The sequence below is a fragment of the Elephas maximus genome, chromosome 4 (genome assembly GCF_024166365.1).
Source record: "Elephas maximus indicus isolate mEleMax1 chromosome 4, mEleMax1 primary haplotype, whole genome shotgun sequence".
NCBI lineage: Eukaryota > Metazoa > Chordata > Mammalia > Proboscidea > Elephantidae > Elephas > Elephas maximus.
Genome location: NC_064822.1, coordinates 21,745,614 through 21,765,622, shown reverse-complemented (window position 1 = coordinate 21,765,622; position 20,009 = coordinate 21,745,614). Strand labels below are relative to the sequence as shown.

Sequence of the window (20,009 nt, the reverse complement as noted above, 5' to 3'; positions counted from 1 at the left end):
TGATTGTTGTAATTAGATCTTCCGTGTCTCTGTTGAGCTTCTTACTGGATGTCCTGTCCTTCTCCGAAAGTGGTGTGTTGAAGTCTCCTACTATAATTGTGGAGGTATCTATCTCGCTTTTCAATTCTGTTAAAATTTGATTTATGTATCTTGCAGCCCTGTCATTGGGTGCGTAAATATTTAATATGGTTATGTCTTCCTGATCAATTGTCCCTTTTATCATTATATAGTGTCCTTCTTTATCCTTTGTGGTGGATTTAAGTCTAAAGTCTATTTTGTCAGAAATTAATATTGCTACTCCTCTTATTTTGTGCTTATTGTTTGCTTGATATACTTTTTTCCATCCTTTGAGTTTTAGTTTGTTTGTGTCACTAAGTCTAAGGTGTGTCTCTTGTAGGCAGCACATAGATGGATCATGTTTCTTTATCCAGTCTGTGACTCTCTGTCTCTTTATTGGTGCATTTTGTCCATTTACATTCAGGGTAATTATAGATAAATAAGTTTTTAGTGCTGTCATTTTGATGCCTTTTTATGTGTGTTGTTGACAATTTCATTTTTCCACATACTTTTTTGTGCTGAGGTGTTTTTCTTAGTAAATTGTGAGATCCTCATTTTCATAGTGTTTGACTTTATGTTAGTTGAGTCGTTACGTTTTTCTTGGTTTTTATCTTGAGTTATACAGTTGTTATACCTTTTTGTGGTTACCTTATTATTTACCCCTATTTTTCTAAGTAAAAACCTAACTTGTATTGTTCTATATCGCCTTGTATCACTCTCCATTTGGCAGTTCAATGCCTCCTGTATTTAGTCCCTCTTTTTGATTATTGTGATCTTTTACCTATCGACTTCCATGATTCCCTGTTATGTGTATTTTTTTTTTAATTAATCTTAATTTGTTTTTGTGATTTCCCTATTTGAGTTGATATCAGGATGTTCTGTTTTGTGACCTTGTGTTGTGCTGATATCTGATATTATTGGTTCTCTGACCAAACAATATCCTTTAGTATTTCTTGTAGCTTTGGTTTGGTTTTTGCAAATTCTCTAAACTTGTGTTTGTCTGTAAATATCTTAATTTCGCCTTCATATTTCAGAGAGAGTTTTGCTGGATATATGATCCTTGGCTGGCAGTTTTTCTCCTTCAGTGTTCTGTATATGTGGTCCCATTCCCTTCTTGCTTGCATGGTTTCTGCTGAGTAGTCAGAACATATTCTTACTGATTCTCCCTTGAAGGAAACCTTTCTTTTCTCCCTGGCTGCTTTTAAAATTTTCTGTTTATCTTTGGTTTTGGTGAGTTTGATGATAATATGTCTTGGTGTTTTTCTTTTTGGATCATTCTTAAATGGGGTTCGATGAGCATCTTGGATAGATATCCTTTCGTCTTTCATAATGTCAGGGAAGTTTTCTGTCAGGAGTTCTTCAACTATTTTCTCTGTGTTTTCTGTCCCCCCTCCCTGTTCTGGGATTCCAATCACCCACAGGTTATCCTTCTTGATAGAGTCCCACATAATTCTTAGGGTTTCTTCATTTTTTTAAATTCTTTTATCTGATTTTTTTTCAGCTATGTTGGTGTCGATTCCCTGGTCCTCCAGATGTCCCAGTCTGCATTCTAATTGTTCGAGTCTGCTCCTCTGAGTTCCTAGTGCATTGTCTAATTCTGTAACTTTATTGTTAATCTTTTGGATTTCTACATGCTGTCTCTCTATGGATTCTTGCAACTTATTAATTTTTCCACTATGTTCTTGAATAATCTTTTTGAGTTCTTCAACAGTTTTATCAGTGTGTTCCTTGGCTTTTTCTGCAGTTATCCTAATTTCATTTGTGATATCATTAAGCATTCTGTAAATTAGTTTTTTATATTCTGTATCTGATAATTCCAAGATTGTATCTTCATTTGGGAAAGATTTTGATTCTTTTGTTTGGGGGGGTTGGAGAAGCTGTCATGGTCTGCTTCTTTAAGTGGTTTGATATGGATTGTTGTCTCCGAGCCATCACTGGGAAACTAGTTTTTCCAGAAAATCCGCTAAAAAAAAAATGCAGTCAGATCCCTATCAGAGTTCTCCCTCTGGCTCAGGCTATTCAGATGTTAATGAAGCCGCCTGGGGAGGGTGGGGGAGGGAACAGAGAGATAGGAGAGTAGCACCTCAGAATATAGCCAGAGTTGCTTGTCTTGCTTGGAATGACTATTATATCTGAGACTCCCGTGGGGCGCGTCGCCTATGTGTGCTGGCTGTGTGGAGATTGCCCGGGGGGGGGGTCTGGCCCGCTGGAGTCACGGTCAGATCCTCCGCTTCCAGCCCCACGCCCAGCGTCAAGGCTCCCCTACTGGGACGGTGCACTCTCGACTCCAAAATCAGTCGCTGCCTCCCGGGGACTTCTCGTCCCTCCAGCCACGTGGTCGTGCCGTCCTCGAGAACCAGTTGGGCCTCCTCCCGGGGTTAGTTCAGATGGGTGGAGCAGGTCCCCGTGCTTGTGCCGTGACCGAGTGTCCCGGCTGGGACGCTGTTCTCCCCGCTCCAATACCAGTCGCTGCCTCCCAGGGACTTCTCCTACTGGCTGTGTTTCACGCCGCCTGCGCCACCTGGCTGGTCCCCTTCCCGGGGTTAGTTCAGGGGGGTGGAGCAACTCTCCATGTTTATGCCGTACCTGCGTCCAGTCCAAATCCCTGTGGGACGGTTCCCCGGCTGGGACACTGCTCTTTCTGCTCCAAGACCAGTCACTGCCTCCCGGGGACTTCTCCTACCGGCTGCGTCCCACGCTGCCCGTGGAACCGGCTGGTCCCCCTCCCGGGGTAAGTTCAGGGGGGTGGAGCCGCTCTCTGTGCTTGTGCCGTACCTGACTGGTACGCTGGCTCCAGGCTCTGGAAACAATTGCTGCTTCCCCGTATTAGTTCGTTCTCTGTCTCTAAATCTGTGTTTGTTGTTCAGGGTTCGTAGATTGTTATGTATGTGATCGATTCACTTGTTTTTCCGTGTCTTTGTTGTAAGAGGGATCCGAGGTAGCGTCTGCCTAGTCCGCCATCTTGGCTCCGCCTCAGGAAGCTATTTTCTATCTTTTTAATGACCTCTTGCTTTCTTCATGCATGTATGATGTTCTTGATGTCATTCCACAACTCCTCTGGTCTTCCCTCATTAGTGTTTAATAAGTCAAATGTATTCTTGAGATGGTCTCTAAATTTGAGTGCGATATCCTCAAGGTCTTACTTTGGCCGTCGTGGACTTGTTCTAATTTTCTTCAGCTTTTACCTGAACTTGCGTATGAGCTATCCAGCCACCGGTCTTGTTGTGATTGATGATATGGAGCTTTTCCATTGTGTCTTTCCACACACAAAAAAACAAAATTAAACCTGTTGCCGTCAAGTTGATTCTGACTCATAGTGACTCCGAAGGACAGAGTAGAACTGCCCCATAGAGTTTTTAAGGAGCTCCTGGGGGACTTCAACTTTGTCATTCTTCGAATTCTCAATTTTCTTTATTTGTGAAACAGTTTGCATATATCTTCATTTCCTTTTACAGGTAAGAGTCCCTGAGTGATATCCAAGCTGTTTATTTTCTGACTATATATATACAGAACATATACATGTATATCATATATATTTAGAATATATATATTCAGAAAATATATTTATATATATTGCATATACACACACATATCTTTTGTTTCCTACACATATGAAAATTTGCCTGAGTATATATCAGATGATCCACTATATTCTGGCTTATAGTTTTATGGAGAAAAACTATTAAAACAGCCTGTTTTAATTCTTTTTATGTAATTTTAGGAGCCCTGGTCACACAGTGGTTAAGTACTCAACTGGTAGCTGAAACATCAGTGGTTTGAACCCACCATTCACTCTTCAGGGGAAGATGTGGCAGTCTGCTTCTATAAATATTATAGCCTTGGAAACGCTTTGGGGCAGTTTTACTTTGTTCGGCAGGGTTGCTATGAGAATTGACTCATCCACAGTGTTTTTTTTTTTTTTTGGAGGGGGTTTATATATAATTATACAATAAGCAAATAATTCAAGAAGCTGGACTATATGAAGAAGAATGGGACATCAGGATTGGAGGAAGGCTGATTAACAACCTGTGATATGCAGATGACACAATCTCGCTTGCTGAAAATCAGAGAACTTGAAGCACTTACTGATACAGATCAAAGACTATAGCCTTCAACATGGATTACACCTTAACATAGAGAAAACAAAAATTCTAACAACCTGACCAATAAGCAATATCATGATAAATGGAGAAAAGATTGAAGTTGTTAAGGATTTCACTTTACTTGGATCCACAATCAACGCCCATGGAAGCAGCAGTCAAGAAATCAAAAGATGCATTGCACTGGGCAAATATGCTGCAAAAGACCTCTTTAAAGTGTTTAAAAGTAAAGATATCACTTTAAGGACTGTCATATGTCAATTTGGTTAGGCCATGATTCCCAGTGTTGTGTGATTGTCCTCCATTTTGTGATTGTAATTTTCCTATGTGTTGTAAATCCTAATCTCTGCCTGTGGTTAATAAGGCAAGATTTAAACTATGTTAAAGAGGATTAGGGTGGGATTATAAGGTCATCTCCCTGATCCAATGTAAAGGTAGTTTCCCTGGGGTGTGTGGCCTACACCACCTTTTATCTTACAAGAGATAAAGGGAAGGGAACGCAGGGGGACCTCATACCACCAAGAAAGCATCGCTGAGAGCAGAAGCCCTTTGGACTTGGGGTTCCTGCACAGAGAAGCTCCTACACCAAGGGAAGTTTGATGGCAAGGGCCTTCCTCCAGAGCTGACAGAGAGAAAGCCGTCCCCTGGAGCTGGCACCCTGAATTCGGACTTCCAGCCTACTAGGCTGTGGGAGAATATATTTCTGTGCCTCTGAATTATGGTGTTGGTAAAGAATTTTGACTATACTTTGGTCTGCCAGAAGAACAAATAAGTCTGTCTTGGAAGAAGTACAGCCAGAATGCTCCTTAGAAGCAAGGAAGGCAAGGTTTTGTCTCACATATTTTGGACATGTTATCAGGAGGGACCAGTCCCTGGAGAAGGCCATCATGCTTAGTAAAGCAGAGGGTCAGCAAAAAAGAGGAAGACCCTCAACGAGATGGACTTACACAGTGGCTGCAACAATGGACACAAGTATAACAACAATTGTGAGGATGGCACAAGACCAGGCACTGTTTCATTCTGTTGTACATAGGGTCACTATGAGTCGGATCTGACTTGAGGGGACCTAACAACAACAACATATGTAAATTATTTCAGTCCTTTTAGAAGTTTTTATTTTTTAAGTAAGTACAAAAATATTGTCAACATATTTTAAAGATTACTTTAAAGAATCATCTTAGTTTTTAAGAATAATTACTACTGCCAGATATTCTTCCCATTCCTTTTAATCTGAATTATCACAAAATCCAATTGATGGAACTCTGAATTATATTAAGGAGATTCAATTTTAAGTAAATACATAATTTGTTTATTTTGGTGCTTCAATTCTTCAAAATTAATACACTTGCTTCCAAGATCACTTAGCTGATAGAGCAGGAAGCTTTCCTCTTTTTTTTAAAGCCACATGCATAAAATTTTACATGAAATTTAATGCAACTACGCCAGAGTAAATAAAGAGCTTGCCCCTTTATTCTTTGTAAATCCATTGCTATATGCAACCAGTTGCCATGGAGTTGATTTTGACTCTTGGTTACCCCCCATGTGTCAGAGTGGAACTGAGCTTCATAGGTTTTTCAGTGGCTGATTCTTCAGAAGTAGTTTGCCAGGCCTTTCTTTCAAGGTTCGCCTGGGTAGACTTGAACCTCTAACCTTTTGGTGAGAAGTCAAATGTGTTAACCATTTGCAGCACCCAGGGACTCCTTACTATATGTAGCTCCTGTTTATGCCAAAGGTAAACTTTCATATTGTAAAGGCTGAGAGGGCTGGGAAGAGATGAAAACTCAGAGCCCAAGCAAAGTCATTTCTTGATACCAAATCCGTTGCCATCTCATCAATTCCGACTCATAGCGACGCTATAGGACAGAGTAGAACTGCCCCATAGGGTTTCCGAGTTGCAGCCGATGAATTCAAACTGCTGACCTTTTGGTTAGCAGCCATTTAACAACTATGCCACCAAGGCTCCCATTTCCAGATAGACAAGTTTATTCAAGGAGAAGAAATGAAAGATGAATTGCCCCTAAAGTGGAGTATAAAATTGTATTGATAAAACCAAAGCCTTAAAATTTAGCTCTTGGTCAGTAGTAACTTCATAAGAAACAAATTATTTTGATCACATTAAAATGATAGGATTTCATTTCCACTTAAAGGTATGATGAAAGCAATAACTTATCAAGCACATATTTTGATTAATAAATTGTTCTAAGTGTTTTGTATTCATTACCTCTAATTATTAAAGCAACATCTTCAGTATTTTCCTCATTTAATAAACAAGGAAACTGGGGTCAGAAGAGTTAAGTCTTCACAGCAAAGTTATTCCGCTGATAAATGGCAAAGACCTGCTCTGGTGAAGGCCAGCAAAAAATAGGAAGACCTTCGATAAGATGGATTGACACAGTGGCTGCAACAATAGGCTCAAGCATAACAGTGACTGTGAAGATGGCATAGGGCCAGGCAGTGTTTCATTCTATTGTACGTAGGGTCACTATGAGTCAGAACCGACCTGATGGCACCTAACAATAGCAACAACATACACACAGAGAGAGGCAAGCACAAACAGGGTGGGGGGTAGGGGGGATAGATGCCATGTGAACATCTCCAAGGAACCAAAGAAGAGACAAGGATCTTCCCTCAGAGCCCACAGAAAGAGAGCCTTCTCTTAGAGCCAGTGTCCTGGATTTGGACTTCTAGCCTTGTGAACTGTGAGAAAATAAATTTCTGTTCTTTAAAGCCACCCACTTCCGATATCTCTGTAACAGCAGCACTGTTGTTGTTGTTGTTAGGTGCCATCGAGTCGGCTCCAACTTACAGCAACCCTATGTACAACAGAACGAAACACTGCCCGGTCCTGCGCCATCCTTACAATCGTTATGCTTGAGCTCGTTGTTGCAGCCACTGTGTCAATCCATCTCGTTGAGGGTCTTCCTCTTTTCTGCTGACCCTGTACTCTGCCAAGCATGATGTCCTTCTCCAGGGACTCATCCCCCCTGACAACATGTCCAAAGTATGTAAGACCCAGTCTTGCTATCCTTGCCTCTAAGGAGCATTCTGGCCACACTTCTTCCAAGACAGATTTGTTCATTCTCTTCACCAACACCCCAGTTCAAAGGTGTCAACTCTTCTTTGGCCTTCCTTATTCATTGTCCAGCTTTCACATGCATATGATGTGATTGAGAACACCATGGCTTGGGTCAGGCACACCTTAGTTTTCAGGATGACATCTTTGCTCTTCAACGCTTTGAAAAGGTCCTTTGCAACAGATTTACCCAAGGCAATGTGTCTCTTTATTTCTTGACTGTTGCTTCCATGGCTGTTGATTGTGGATCCAAGTAAAATGAAATCCTTGACAACTTCAATCTTTTCTCCGTTTATCATGATGTTGCTCATTGCTCCAGTTGTGCGGACTTTTGTTTTCTTTATCTTGAGGTGCAGTCCATACTGATCTGTGGTCTTTGATCTTCATTAGTAGGTGCTTCAAGTACTCTTCAGTTTCAGCAAGCAAGGTTCTGTCATCTGCATAACGCAGGTTGTTTATGAGTCTTCCTCCAATCCTGATGCCCTGTTCTTCTTCATATAGACCAGCTTCTCGTATTATTCGTTCAGCATACAGATTAAATAGGTATGATGAAAGAATGCAATGCTGACGCACACCTTTCCTGACTTTAAACCAATCAGTATCCCCTTGTTCTGTCTGAATGACTGCCTCTTGATCTATGTAAAGGTTCCTCATGAGCACAATTAAGCGTTCTGGAATTTCCATTCTTTGCAATGTTATCCGCAGTTTGTTATGATCCACACAGTCAAATGCCTTTGCATAGTCAATAAAACACAGGTAAACATTCTTCTGGCATTCTCTGCTTTCAGCCAAGGTCCATCTGACATCAGCAATGATATCCCTGGTTCCACGTCCTCTTCTGAAATCAGCCTGAATTTTTGGCAGTTCCCTGCTGATATACTGCTGTAGCTATTTTTGAATGACCTTCAGCAAAATTTTGCTTGCGTGTGATATTAATGATATTGTTCTATAATTTCCATATTCGCTTGGATCACCTTTCTTGGGAATAGGCATAAATATGGATCTCGTCCAGTCAGTTGGCCAGGAAGCTGTCTTCCATATTTCTTGGCATAGATGAGTGAGCACTTCCAGCGCTGCATCTGTTTGTTGAAACATCTCCATTGACATTCCGCCAATTCCCGAAGCCTTGTTTTTTGCCAATGCCTTCAGAGCAGCTTGGACTTCTTCCTTCAGTACCATCAGTTCCTGATCATATGCCACCTCTTGAAATGGTTGAATATCAACTAATTCTTTTTTGTATAATGACCCTGTGTATTCCATCTTCTTTTGATGCTTCCTGCATCATTTAATATTTTCCCCATGGAATCCTTCACCATTGCAGCTCGAGGGTTGAAATTTTCTTCAGTTCTTTCAGCTTGAGAAACACCGGGCGTGTTCTTCCCTTTTGGTTTTCTATCTCCAGCTCTTTGCACATGTCATTATAATACTTTACTTTGTCTTCTCTAGAGGCCCTTTGAAATCTTCTGTTCAATTCTTTTACTTCATCAATTCTTCCTTTTGCTTTAGCTGCTCAATGCTCAAGAGCAAGTTTCAGAGTCTTCTCTGACATCCATCTTGGTCTTTTCTTTCTTTCCTGTCCTTTTAGTGGCCTCTTGCTTTCTTCATGTATGATGCCCTTGATGTCATTCCACAACTCGTCTGGTCTTCGGTCACTAGTGTTCAATGTGTCAAATCTATTCTTGAGATGATCTCTAAATTCAGGTGGGATATACTCAAGGCCGTATTTTGGCTTCCGTGGACTTACTATAATTTTCTTCAGTTTCAGCTTGAACTTGCATATAAGCAACTGATGGTCCATTCCACAGTCGGCCCCTGGCCTTGTTCTGACTGATGATATTGAGCTTTTCCATCATCTCTTTCCACAGATGTAGTCAATTTGACTTCTGTGTGTTCCATCTGATGAGGTCCATGTGTATAGTCACCGTTTATGTTGGTGAAAGATGGTATTTGGAATGAAGAAGTCACTGGTCTTGCAAAATTCTATCATTTGATCTCTGGCATTGTTTCTATCACCAAGGCCATATTTTCCAACTACTGATCCTTCTTCTTTGTTTCCAACTTTCGCATTCCAATTGCCAGTAATTATCAATGCGTCTTGATTGCATGTTTGATCAATTTCAGACTGCAGCAGCTGATAAAAATCTTCTATTTCTTCATCTTTGGCACAAGTGGTTGGTGTGTAAATTTGAATAATATTCGTATGAAATGGTCTTCCTTGTAGCCGTATGTATATTATCCTATCACTGACAGCGTTGTACTTCAGGATAGATCTTGAAATGTTCTTTTTGACGATGAATGCAACACCATTCCTCTTGGAGTTGTCATTCCCAGTTGTCACATAGTAGACTATATGAGTGTCTGATTCAAAATGGCCAATATCAGTCCATTTTAGCTCACTAATGCCTAGCATATCGATGTTTATGAGTTCCATTTTTGATGATTTCCAATTTTCCTAGATTCATACTTCATACATTCCAGGTTCCGATTAACAGCAGCACTAGCAAACGAAAATAAGGTGCAACTTGTTTTACGTTAATCCTATCTCTCACATGGGTGGCTCGGTCTCACACTTCTCAAGTTGGCTGGTTGGGACTATAGCTGCAATTTATGGCCATGACCAGAAGCAAAGCTGAGAGGTGTATATAAGGAAAAAATGTCTGATTGGTGGTGGTCAGCACAGAGCTCTGACCTAAGAGAGAAACCACACGAGGATCATGGAAATCAAGGGCTGCACTCCTGACTCAGAGAGAATAGTAAATGCACAGTCTAACCAACTGGGCAATGGGTAGCTTGTGTGGAAATGTCGTGGGTCAAATAATATGACTGGGAAATATTTGTTTCATTTGATGTTGACTCCAAACCAGATCTGTCTGCGAGAGAACACAATGATCTTAATGAAAACATCCCATAAAAACAAAGCCAGAAAATTTTTTCTCAGGGGGAGAATTCTGTAATTTTTGAGCTGATTATTTCTCATTCCATACCGGTTGTTATAGCTATAAGTATCTTGTGCTAAGGCAGCTAGAAGGAACCAAAGTGGCCCTCTTGAGAAAGTGAGAGAGCTTTATTTTAAGTTAAATTGTTTTCTTTTTTCTCATAGAATTAAACATTTTCAAATGTATTTCCAGAAAAATAAAACCAAGGGCTAGAGAATCTTGGCCTAATCAAACTTGGCTGGGATGCCCATGCCTGGAGGTCAGACTTAGGCCAAATTATGAGGTTAGTTGCTTACTGGTGCCCTTTTTTCTCCCTTCAGGCACGTCCCTAGAGCTTCACAGCCACCCCTCAACCCACCTTGGTGATTCTCTGTCATTATGGAAAATTTTAATGAAAATCTTGAACCTCTTAGAGCCCCAATCTTTTCTAAGGACATAAATGAATGTTAATAAATCGTGAGTATTCCTAGTAATTCATGCCACAGGTTACCATGCCTTTTTCTGCAAATCCCCCAGATTTGAAGAGTTTGTGCAGAGGCTCTCCTGAGCTCTCCTTCTTCTCTGCAGGTGAAGATTTGTTCTTTTATTAGAGGCACAACTGTCCAGTGTGTGTAGGGAATGCTTGGTTAACCAACAAGAGTTTTGAGATAGGGGCTCCGCAGGACTTAGTGTACTGAGCTACTTGTCTTTAGGTATCTGTTCCATATCTATCGACCACAGTGTGCAGAACAAATAATCTCTATGTGTGCCAGGACTTGAACAGTTTGTAAAGAACTGGTTTCAAGATTCATCTGGATCTTTATTCCCTGCAAAGGTCTAATGGGAATAGTCTCCAAACAGGTTGTTACTAAATTAAAATTTTCTGAATAGATGGAAGCAGTGGTAGGTTAGTAGTGAAATTCTCCACTTTCCATACGGACAACTTGGGTTCAGTTCTCAGCCAAAGCACCTCATGTGCAGCCACCACCCATCCAGCAGTGGAGGACTGAGTGTTGCTATGATGCTGAGCCGGTTCCACTGAAGCTTCCAGACTAAGACAGAAGAAAGGCCTGGTGATTTACTCCCAAAAATCAGTCAATGAAAACCCTGTGGATCACAATGATCTAATCCTCTACCCATCATGAGATGTCACAGGACTAGGCAGCATTTTGTCTGATGTGCATGGGGTCACTGTGTGGAAAAGGTGAAGGAAGATTTCCCAGATGATATGATTCTTGTGCTAAAGAGTATATAGAAGTTGCCCGTGTGGAAAAGGCAGAGAAGGACATTGCCTACAGAGGAAAGATCAGGCATGATAGCATGGAGGGTGGAGCGTGTCGCCAATTTTGCAGAGCTGTAAGTCAGTTGGTATCGTTAGAGCAGAGGATGTGTGTGAGGACTGGCAAAAGAAGAGGATTGAGGAACAGGCACAGGCAAGTCTGTGAAGAATCTTGTTTATGATAACACAGAGTTTGACTTTATGCTGAACTGAAGGTTATAAAGTGCTTTTAAATATTTTTAAGGGTTATAACATAATCAAAATTGTATTTTTTTTATAATTTTTATTGTGCTTTAAGTGAAAGTTTACAAATCAAGTCAGTCTCTCACACAAAAACCCATATACACCTTGCTATACACTCCCAATTACTCTCTCCCTCCACTCTCTCTTTTTGTGTCCATTTCGCCAGCTTCTAACCCCCTCCACCCTCTCATCTCCCCTCCAGGCTCGAAATTGTATTTTAGAAAGGTTACTCTAGTGGCTGATTTTCAAAAGAAATAGAGGGAAGCAAAGTTAGCTAATAGCCATCCATCAGTTTGTCATGCTGTGGTGGCTTGTGTGTTCCTGTGATATCGGAAGATATGCCACCAGTATTTAAAATATTAGCAGAGTCACATGGTGGACAGAATTCAGTCCAGACTAAGACAGATGAAGAAAGGCCTGATGATCTACTTCCAAAAATTAGCCAATGAAAGCCGATGGATCACAAGAGAATATTGTTTGATACAGTGCTGGAAGATGAGTCCCTAGGTTGGAAGACACCCAAAACACATAGTGGCTGCAGCAGTGGACTTGAGTATACCAGCGATTGTGAAGATGGCACAGGACTGGGCAATGTTTCATTCTATTGTACATGGGGTAGCCATAAGTCCAAGCCAACTTAATGGCAACTAACAACAGCAGCAAAAACAAAATTAGATTTGAGACCAGTGAAGATGCTATTGATATAATCCACCTGCAAAAAAGTAAGGAGATGAACAGAGACAGTGGCAGAAAGATAGAAAGTAGCCAAACAGATAGAAAACTGTGAGGTATAATTGATAGGATATGTTGATAAGTTGGCTATGAGGGGTCAGATGAGGAAGAAGGAACTTAGAATGGTTCCAAGTCTTCTGGCTTCAAAATATGAGGAAAGGCAGACTGCAGAAGAAGTTGTCGATTTGCTCTTTTTTTTCATGAGATGTGGAAGCTTAGATCAACTGATTTTTCTAGTCTTCTTTTCTTCTACTTCTAATACGTATATCTTAAGCTGTACATTTTCCTCTAAGGATTGCTTTGGTTGCACCCTACAAACTTTGATATGTTGTATTTTTGTTACCGTTCAATTCAAAATATTTTGTAATTTCCTTTGTGTGACTTCTTCTTTGATCTATGGGTGATTTAGATGTGTGTTGCTTGATTTTCAAATATTTGGTACTTTCTAGTTATCTTTTTATATTGGTTTCTAGTGTATCCCTTTGTGATCAGAGAACATAATCTGCATGATTTTATTCCTTTGAAATTTATCAAGACCTGCTTTATGGCTTAGTATATGGTCTATTTTGATGAATGTTCCACGTGTACTTGAAAACAATATATTCTATATATGTTGATTAGGCCAAGTTGATTAATACTGTTTAAATGTTCTATGTTCTTATCAGTTTTTTAATCTGTTTTTTATTCTATCAATTACAGAGTGTGCTAAAAGCTCTATGATGGTGGATTTGTCTATTTGTTCTTTTAGTTTTGTAGATTTTGCTTCATGTATCTTGATGCTCTGTGTAAATGCATACACATTTAGTATTGTTATTTGACACTGTATCATTACAAAAGGGGGAGAAGGTGTTGAGAATGGGCTGGGATATCCAGATGAAGATGTATAATAAACAAGTGGAAATTTAAGTTTGGACCTCAGGGAGAGATATCTAGCTGGAAGTCAAGACTTGTGAGATACTTGCATTATAATGGAAACCATCTATGTCAGATGGTCTGACTTTTCCTTTTTCCTAGTTTGTTTGATCAAATATTGGCTGTCCTAAATTTAAATACTGAATATCCTTGCCAGGTGAGTAATTGGATAACATAATTTGTACTGCATTATTAATGATTTGCTTGGCAGGGTTAATTACTACAAGGAATGCATAATCTGGGCATTTCAGGTTGAATAACCCAAGAGAGCTATTTTGTGGCACAGTAGCTAGTAAATGCCTCTAGATTACATAAGGTAGTTAACTGTTTCTTCTACTTTAACTTTTCCCATAATTTTGACTTCATTCAAGAATGCTAAACTCTGTACTTATATAATTTCTTTATTTGGTTGGATCACCTTTCTTGGGAATAGGCATAAATATGGATCTCTTCCAGTCAGTTGGCCAGGAAGCTGTCTTCTATATTTTTCAGCATAGATGAGTGAGCAACTCTGGCACTGCATCCCTTTGCTGAAACATCTCAGTTGATATTCCATCAATTCCTGGAGCCTTGTTTTTCGCCAGTGCCTTCAGAGCGGCTTGGACTTCTTCCTTCAGTACCATCAGTTTCTGATCATATGCCACCTCTTGAAATGGTTGAATATCAACTAATTCTTTTTTGTATAATGACCCTGTGTATTCCTTCCATCTTCTTTTGATGCTTCCTGCGTCATTTAATATTTTCCCCATGGAATCCTTCACCATTGCAGCTCGAGGGTTGACATTTTCTTCAGCTTGAGAAACACCGGGTGTGTTCTTCCCTTTTGGTTTTCTATCTCCAGCTCTTTGCACATGTCATTATAATACCTTACTTTGTCTTCTCAAGCCACCCTTTGAAATCTTCTGTTCAGTTCTTTTACTTCACCATTTCTTCCTTTTGCGTTAGCTGCTTGATGTTCGTGAGCAAGTTTCAGAGTCTCCTCTGACATCCATCTTGGTCTTTTTTGGTATTTATGCCTACTCCCAAGAAAGGTGATCCAACCGAATGTGGAAATTTAGAACAATATCATTAATATCACACGCAAGCAAGATTTTGCTGAAGATCATTCAAAAACTGCTCCAGCAGTATATCGACAGGGAACTGCCAGAAATTCAGGCTGGTTTCAGAAGAGGACTTGGAACCAGGGATATCATTGCTGATGTCAGATGGATCCCGGCTGAAAGCAGAGAATACCAGAAGGATGTTTACCTGTTTTTTATTGACTATGCAAAGGCATTCGACTGTGTGGATCACAACGAATTATGGATAACATTGAGAAGAATGGGAATTCCAGAACACTTAATTGTGCTCATGAGGAGCCTGCACATAGATCAAGAGGCGGTTGTTTGGACAGAACAAGGGGATACTGATTGGTTTAAAGTCAGGAAAGCTGTGCATCAGGGTTATATCTTTTCACCATACCTATTCAATCTGTATGCTGAGCAAATAATCCTAGAAGCTGGACTATACGAAGAATGGGGCATCAGGATTGGAGGAATGAGCCACATCATGATAAATGGAGAAAAGATTGAAGTTGTCAAGGATTTCATTTTACTTGGATCCACAATCAACACCCATGGAAGCAGCAGTCAAGAAGTCAAACAATGCATTGCCTTGGGTAAATCTGCTGCAAAGGAACTCTTCCAAGTGTTGGAAAGCAAAGACGTCACCTTGAAGACTAAGGTGCACCTGACCTAAGCCATGGTATTTTCAATAGCGTCATATGTATGTGAAAGCTGGACAATGAATAAGGAAGACCAAAGAAGAATTGAACCTTTGAATTGTGGTGATGGCAAAGAATATTGAATATACCACGGACTGCCAAAAGAATGAACAAATCTGTCTTGGAAGAAGTACAACCAGAATGCTCCTTAGAAGCAAGGATGGCGAGAGTTCATCTTACATACTTTGGACATGTTGTCAGGAGTGGTCAGACCCTGGAGAAGGACATCATGCTTGGCAAAGTACAGGGTCAGGGGAAAAGAGGAAGACCCTCAAAGAGGTGGATTGACCCCGTGGCTGCAACAATGGGCTCAAGCATAACAAGGATTGTAAGGATGGCGCAGGACCAGGTAGTGTTTTGTTCTGTTGTGGATAGGGTCACTATGAGTCGAAATCAACTCGACGGCACCTAACAACAACAACAGCAAGCTCTGTACTCAGTGGTTGGCTTAGTGTACTTTGTGAAATGTGAACTGGCACATGGAAACATGTACCCGTCAATACCCTCTCCCTGCAGATGGCTTCTCCCTGTCATTGCCTTCAAAACTGCATAATATTCCATTTTATATTCTAAATAACAATTTATTTAAATCATCCCCTTATGAATGGACATTTATATTATTTCCAATTCTTTAATATTGATATCATAAATAACATTGCGATGACCATTCTACATAAATCATTGAGAGTAACTCTGAATAGTTAGAGAAAATTCCTAGTAATGAAATTACTAGTTTAAATGAAGCAAACATTTTTAAGTTTTAATATGTATAAGATTTATAAGGAAACCCTGGTGGCGTAGTGGTTAAGAGCTATGGCTATTAACCAAAAGGTCGGCTGTTTGAATCCACCAGGTGCTCCTTGGAAGCTCTATGGGGCAGTTCTACTCTGTCCTACAGGGTCGCTATGAGTTGGAATCGACTCGACGGCAACAGGTTATAAAATTTATAAGGTAAATAAATATGCTATGTGATATAATAAATGTTATATTATGATAATATGATATGATATAATAAAGCCAATAAATTCATAGTTTATAATATTACTTATTAATTTTTAATAGAGGAAAATTTAACTTACCCATAGGGAGCTTATAAATAAACACAAAAAATTTCAACACTTAGAAAATTAACTAAAGGACACATTTTAAGAAATCATTTAAGTGGAGTCTGGGGTCATAATAGCTAGCAAGTGGCCATCTAAGAAGCATCAATTGGTCTCATCCCATGGGGAGCAACGGAGAATGAAGAACACCAAAGACACAAGGAAAATATGAGCCAGAGAGACAGAAAGGGCCACTCAAGCCAGAGATTTCATCAGCCTGAGGCTGGAAGAACTAGATGGTACCAGGGTACCAACAATGACTGCCCTGACAGGGAACGCAACAAAGAATCCCCGATGGAGCAGCAAAAAAGTGGAATGCAGATCTGAAACTCTAGTAAAAAGACCAGACTTCATGGTCTGAGACCAGAGGGACCCCAGAAGTCATGGGCCCTGGACTCTCTATTAGCCCAATACTAAAACCATTCTCGAAGCCAACTCTTCAGACAAAGATTAGACTGGACTACAAGACATAAAATGGTACTAGTGAGGAGTGTGCTTCTTAGCTCAAGTAGACACATTAGACTATCTGGGCAGCTCCTGTCTGGAGGTGAGGTGAGAAGCCAGAGGGGGACAGGAGCTGGTTGAATGGACACAGGAAATACAGGGTGGAGAGAAGTAGTATGCTGTCACATTGCAGGGAGAGCAACTAGGATCACAAAACAGTGTGTGTAAGTTTTTATATGAGAAACTGACTTGAATTGTAGGCTTTCACTTAAAGCACAATTTTTAAAAATGGAAAAATATTTAATAATTTTTCTGATATTTGCCATGAAAATTCCTACAATTAAAATTTGATTAAAAAAATCATTTAAGATTTTAAAGATCATAAGAAACTGTGAGATGCTCTGAGTTGACAGTTCACCTGGAGCTAGCACCTGGTGGTTCCCTCTTGGGCCTTCAGACTATTCCTGTCCATTCTGCCTTTCTGCCAGATGAAGTTAGCTTAATAAGCACCATTGTTCTCCTACATGGCTCTGAGTCCCCACTGTTGTAAGTGCTTCATGAGTTATTCTCAATAAATCCTGTAAGAAACAGGTTATTATTAAGCCCATTTTATAGAGGAAGCTCATGCATGAGATGATTAAGTAAGTTGCTCAAGGTTATTTAACTAGTAGGTGGAAGAGCAGAGAATCAACCCAAAAGTCCGGTTCCAAAGCCTAAGCATTTATCCACTTTACTGATCTGTATTTCAGTTAAGACATGGCCTTTCCCGGCATCCCTATTCTATTCCTCATGTCCTGGAAACCCCTGCAGATACCTCTACCCAAGTGACATTGACCACCTGCTCCCAAATCTAGAATGCCACCACTTGGCCCAGATTGAACAATCCCAGGGCAAATATGGCTGCTTATGACATGTTTCAGAGCTGATTATTGACCAGTGTTATGCTACTTATTCTGTCATTGCAAGCTCATTATGACTTTCCATTTGAGTGGGTTCCCCAAAACCTCATCAGGCCTTCAGTCAGAACAGAAGCCTCTTATCGCTGTGAAAAGAATTCACCACTCTAGCTCTAAATTTAGTGGGATTTGCCACACACTGCAGTTGATCTTGATCAAGATATTCAAAACCTTAAGTAATCTGAGTCAAATGAGAAATTAAATTTAAATTAGCTCAAGGGAAAATGCCTCAAAATGCCTTCTAATCACCTTGGAAGACCTTTCCAAATGTTGGTTCCATGCTCATTCCTAGGACATAAGTACCAAAGCAGGCCTCTCATCACTATCAGAGCCAGATGGGAACCAGGTCTTCAGTTCAACTAAATTATAGCTTTAAAAGTAGTCAGTCCCTCCTAAATAGCTCAGAGCAACCATCTGCAGATAGAGTTTTCCTGAGGTTTTAACTCGTAACGGTAACAAGAGTATACCTGATGACAAGCTTGTAGGAAGAGAGACAGAGAGACAGAGGTGAAGGAGGAAGACAAGAGGAAAGAGAAAGAAAGAGAAAAAGAGAGGAGCGACGAGAGAAGAGAAGTGAAGCGGAGAAACCTGGACACATGGTATGGAATGTAAAGTCAGTCAGATTGTTTAATGGTCTAAAGCACAGCATTTGCCACTGAAAGCTGGAAATATTTGTGTGAATTTTTAAACAATTTATTTTGAAATAATTTCAAACCTAAAGAAAATTTCACAAAGAACTCCCAAATCATCTTCACTCAGATTCCCAATTGTTAACGGTTGAACACATTTATTCTCTCATCTCCGTTCCCCCACCATTATCAGTTATCTTTTTTTGTAATTTTAGAGAGCAAGTTGTAGACATGATGTCCCTTCATCTTGAAACACTCCAGTGTGCATTTCCCACAAGAAAGGACACTCTCCTACTCTACAGCACACAGCCCCCCAAATCAGGAAATGAACAGCAATGCAATACAACCATCCACTCCACACACCTCATTCAAATTTGTCAACAATCCCAGCAACATCTTTTTCCTTTCTGATTCAGGCTCCTATCTAGGAATATGTGTTGCATAAACTGTTCCCAATAAAAGCAGTAACAAGATTGGGAATGCTCAATGAGTATTCTGCATTGTTTCACTAGCTCTAGCTAAAAAAAAAACCAATAAAGTGGAATTTTTATAAGTGTCGGAAAGAGACAACATTTCTATTTGCAGATACATGATTACATAATAACTAAAAAACCCAAGGTGCTCTTGTAAACCAACTGGCAAATTGTAAGATAATTTAGTTAAAATGACTGGTGTGGGAGCTCTGAAGCTGGGATGACCCTTCAGAGTTGCTCCAAGTTGAATTGCTTTTATCTGGCCTTTCTAGCCGTGGTCTCTTAACTCCCACAAAATGATTAGCTGGGGCTATGCAAATAAGGTTTGTAAACTCTTGCAGGGATTGGACAATGACTATGCAAATAAGGTGCTGTGGTCTATCAAGCGAATTGGTCAGTTGTGCCATCCCACTAGGCTTAAAAGAGTCAATCCCACAGAGTTTGAAGGGGACCTCACTACCACAAGAAAAAGAGCTGGGAGTGGAGTGCGTTCGTTTTGACCCAGAGTCCCTGTGCTGTGAACCTCCTAGACCCAGAAGACAGAGCTGAAGTGTTGGAGACTGCGCAAGATGGCACAAGACGGCACACAAGTGGGAAGGACCAGGAGAACAGTGTGAAATTTCTGCAGTGGGCTTCCTGCCTCAGGGAGTAAGAGAGCTGAGTGCCTTTGGACAGGAGGCTTGCTGGTGGAGCAGGATGCCTCCGGACACTTATTGGCAGAGTTGAAGAGCTGTAACACTTGCCCAAGCAGGGCAGAGGCCATGCCCAAGTGGAAGAGCCCAGGGGCAGCTGGGGCTGAGGGCTGTCTTGATTAGAAGCTGTCCTGATTGATTAACTGTATCCTGTCTCCTGAGTTGTTCTGTTACTTCCAAGTCAATCCTGATCCTGAATTGTAGCCTGTTAACTTCCCTAATAAACCCCATAATTTTGAGTATGATCTGTGAGTTTCGTGTAGCCATTGCAACAAATTATCAAACCCTCACAGAGATGTAGAGAGTGTTGTGTCAGGACAGGCTGGTGGCAGAAATGGTGAAAAGTTGGAGACTAGAGACATGTTTGACCTCCACCTCATGGGGATCAACTTTGGGCCGATGCTGATTATGATTTTCCTCCTCCTGAAGTTAGCTGAGGTCTGACATCACCCTTACACTCACTCAAACTACAGAGTGGGCACATTTGAGGCCCTTGGCGGTTATTTCATTACTCACAGTCCTCTCCTCTTGTGCCCAGAGCCTCCATCCACATGGAAAAGTCTTGCACCACTACAGTCATTTCTGTGTTAATGGAAATTAGAGCTTCCTTCCTCATTGGTATTTTAATTTCAGTTTCCT

At 40.5% G+C, this 20,009-nt stretch overlaps 1 protein-coding gene across 1 annotated transcript in view; it reads right to left on the bottom strand.

Annotated features, from left to right (window-relative positions):
* VIPR2 (vasoactive intestinal peptide receptor 2) overlaps positions 1 to 20,009 on the bottom strand; it is a 304,659-nt gene that overhangs the window by 10,956 nt on the left and 273,694 nt on the right. The gene's annotated exons all lie outside the window — the stretch shown is intronic.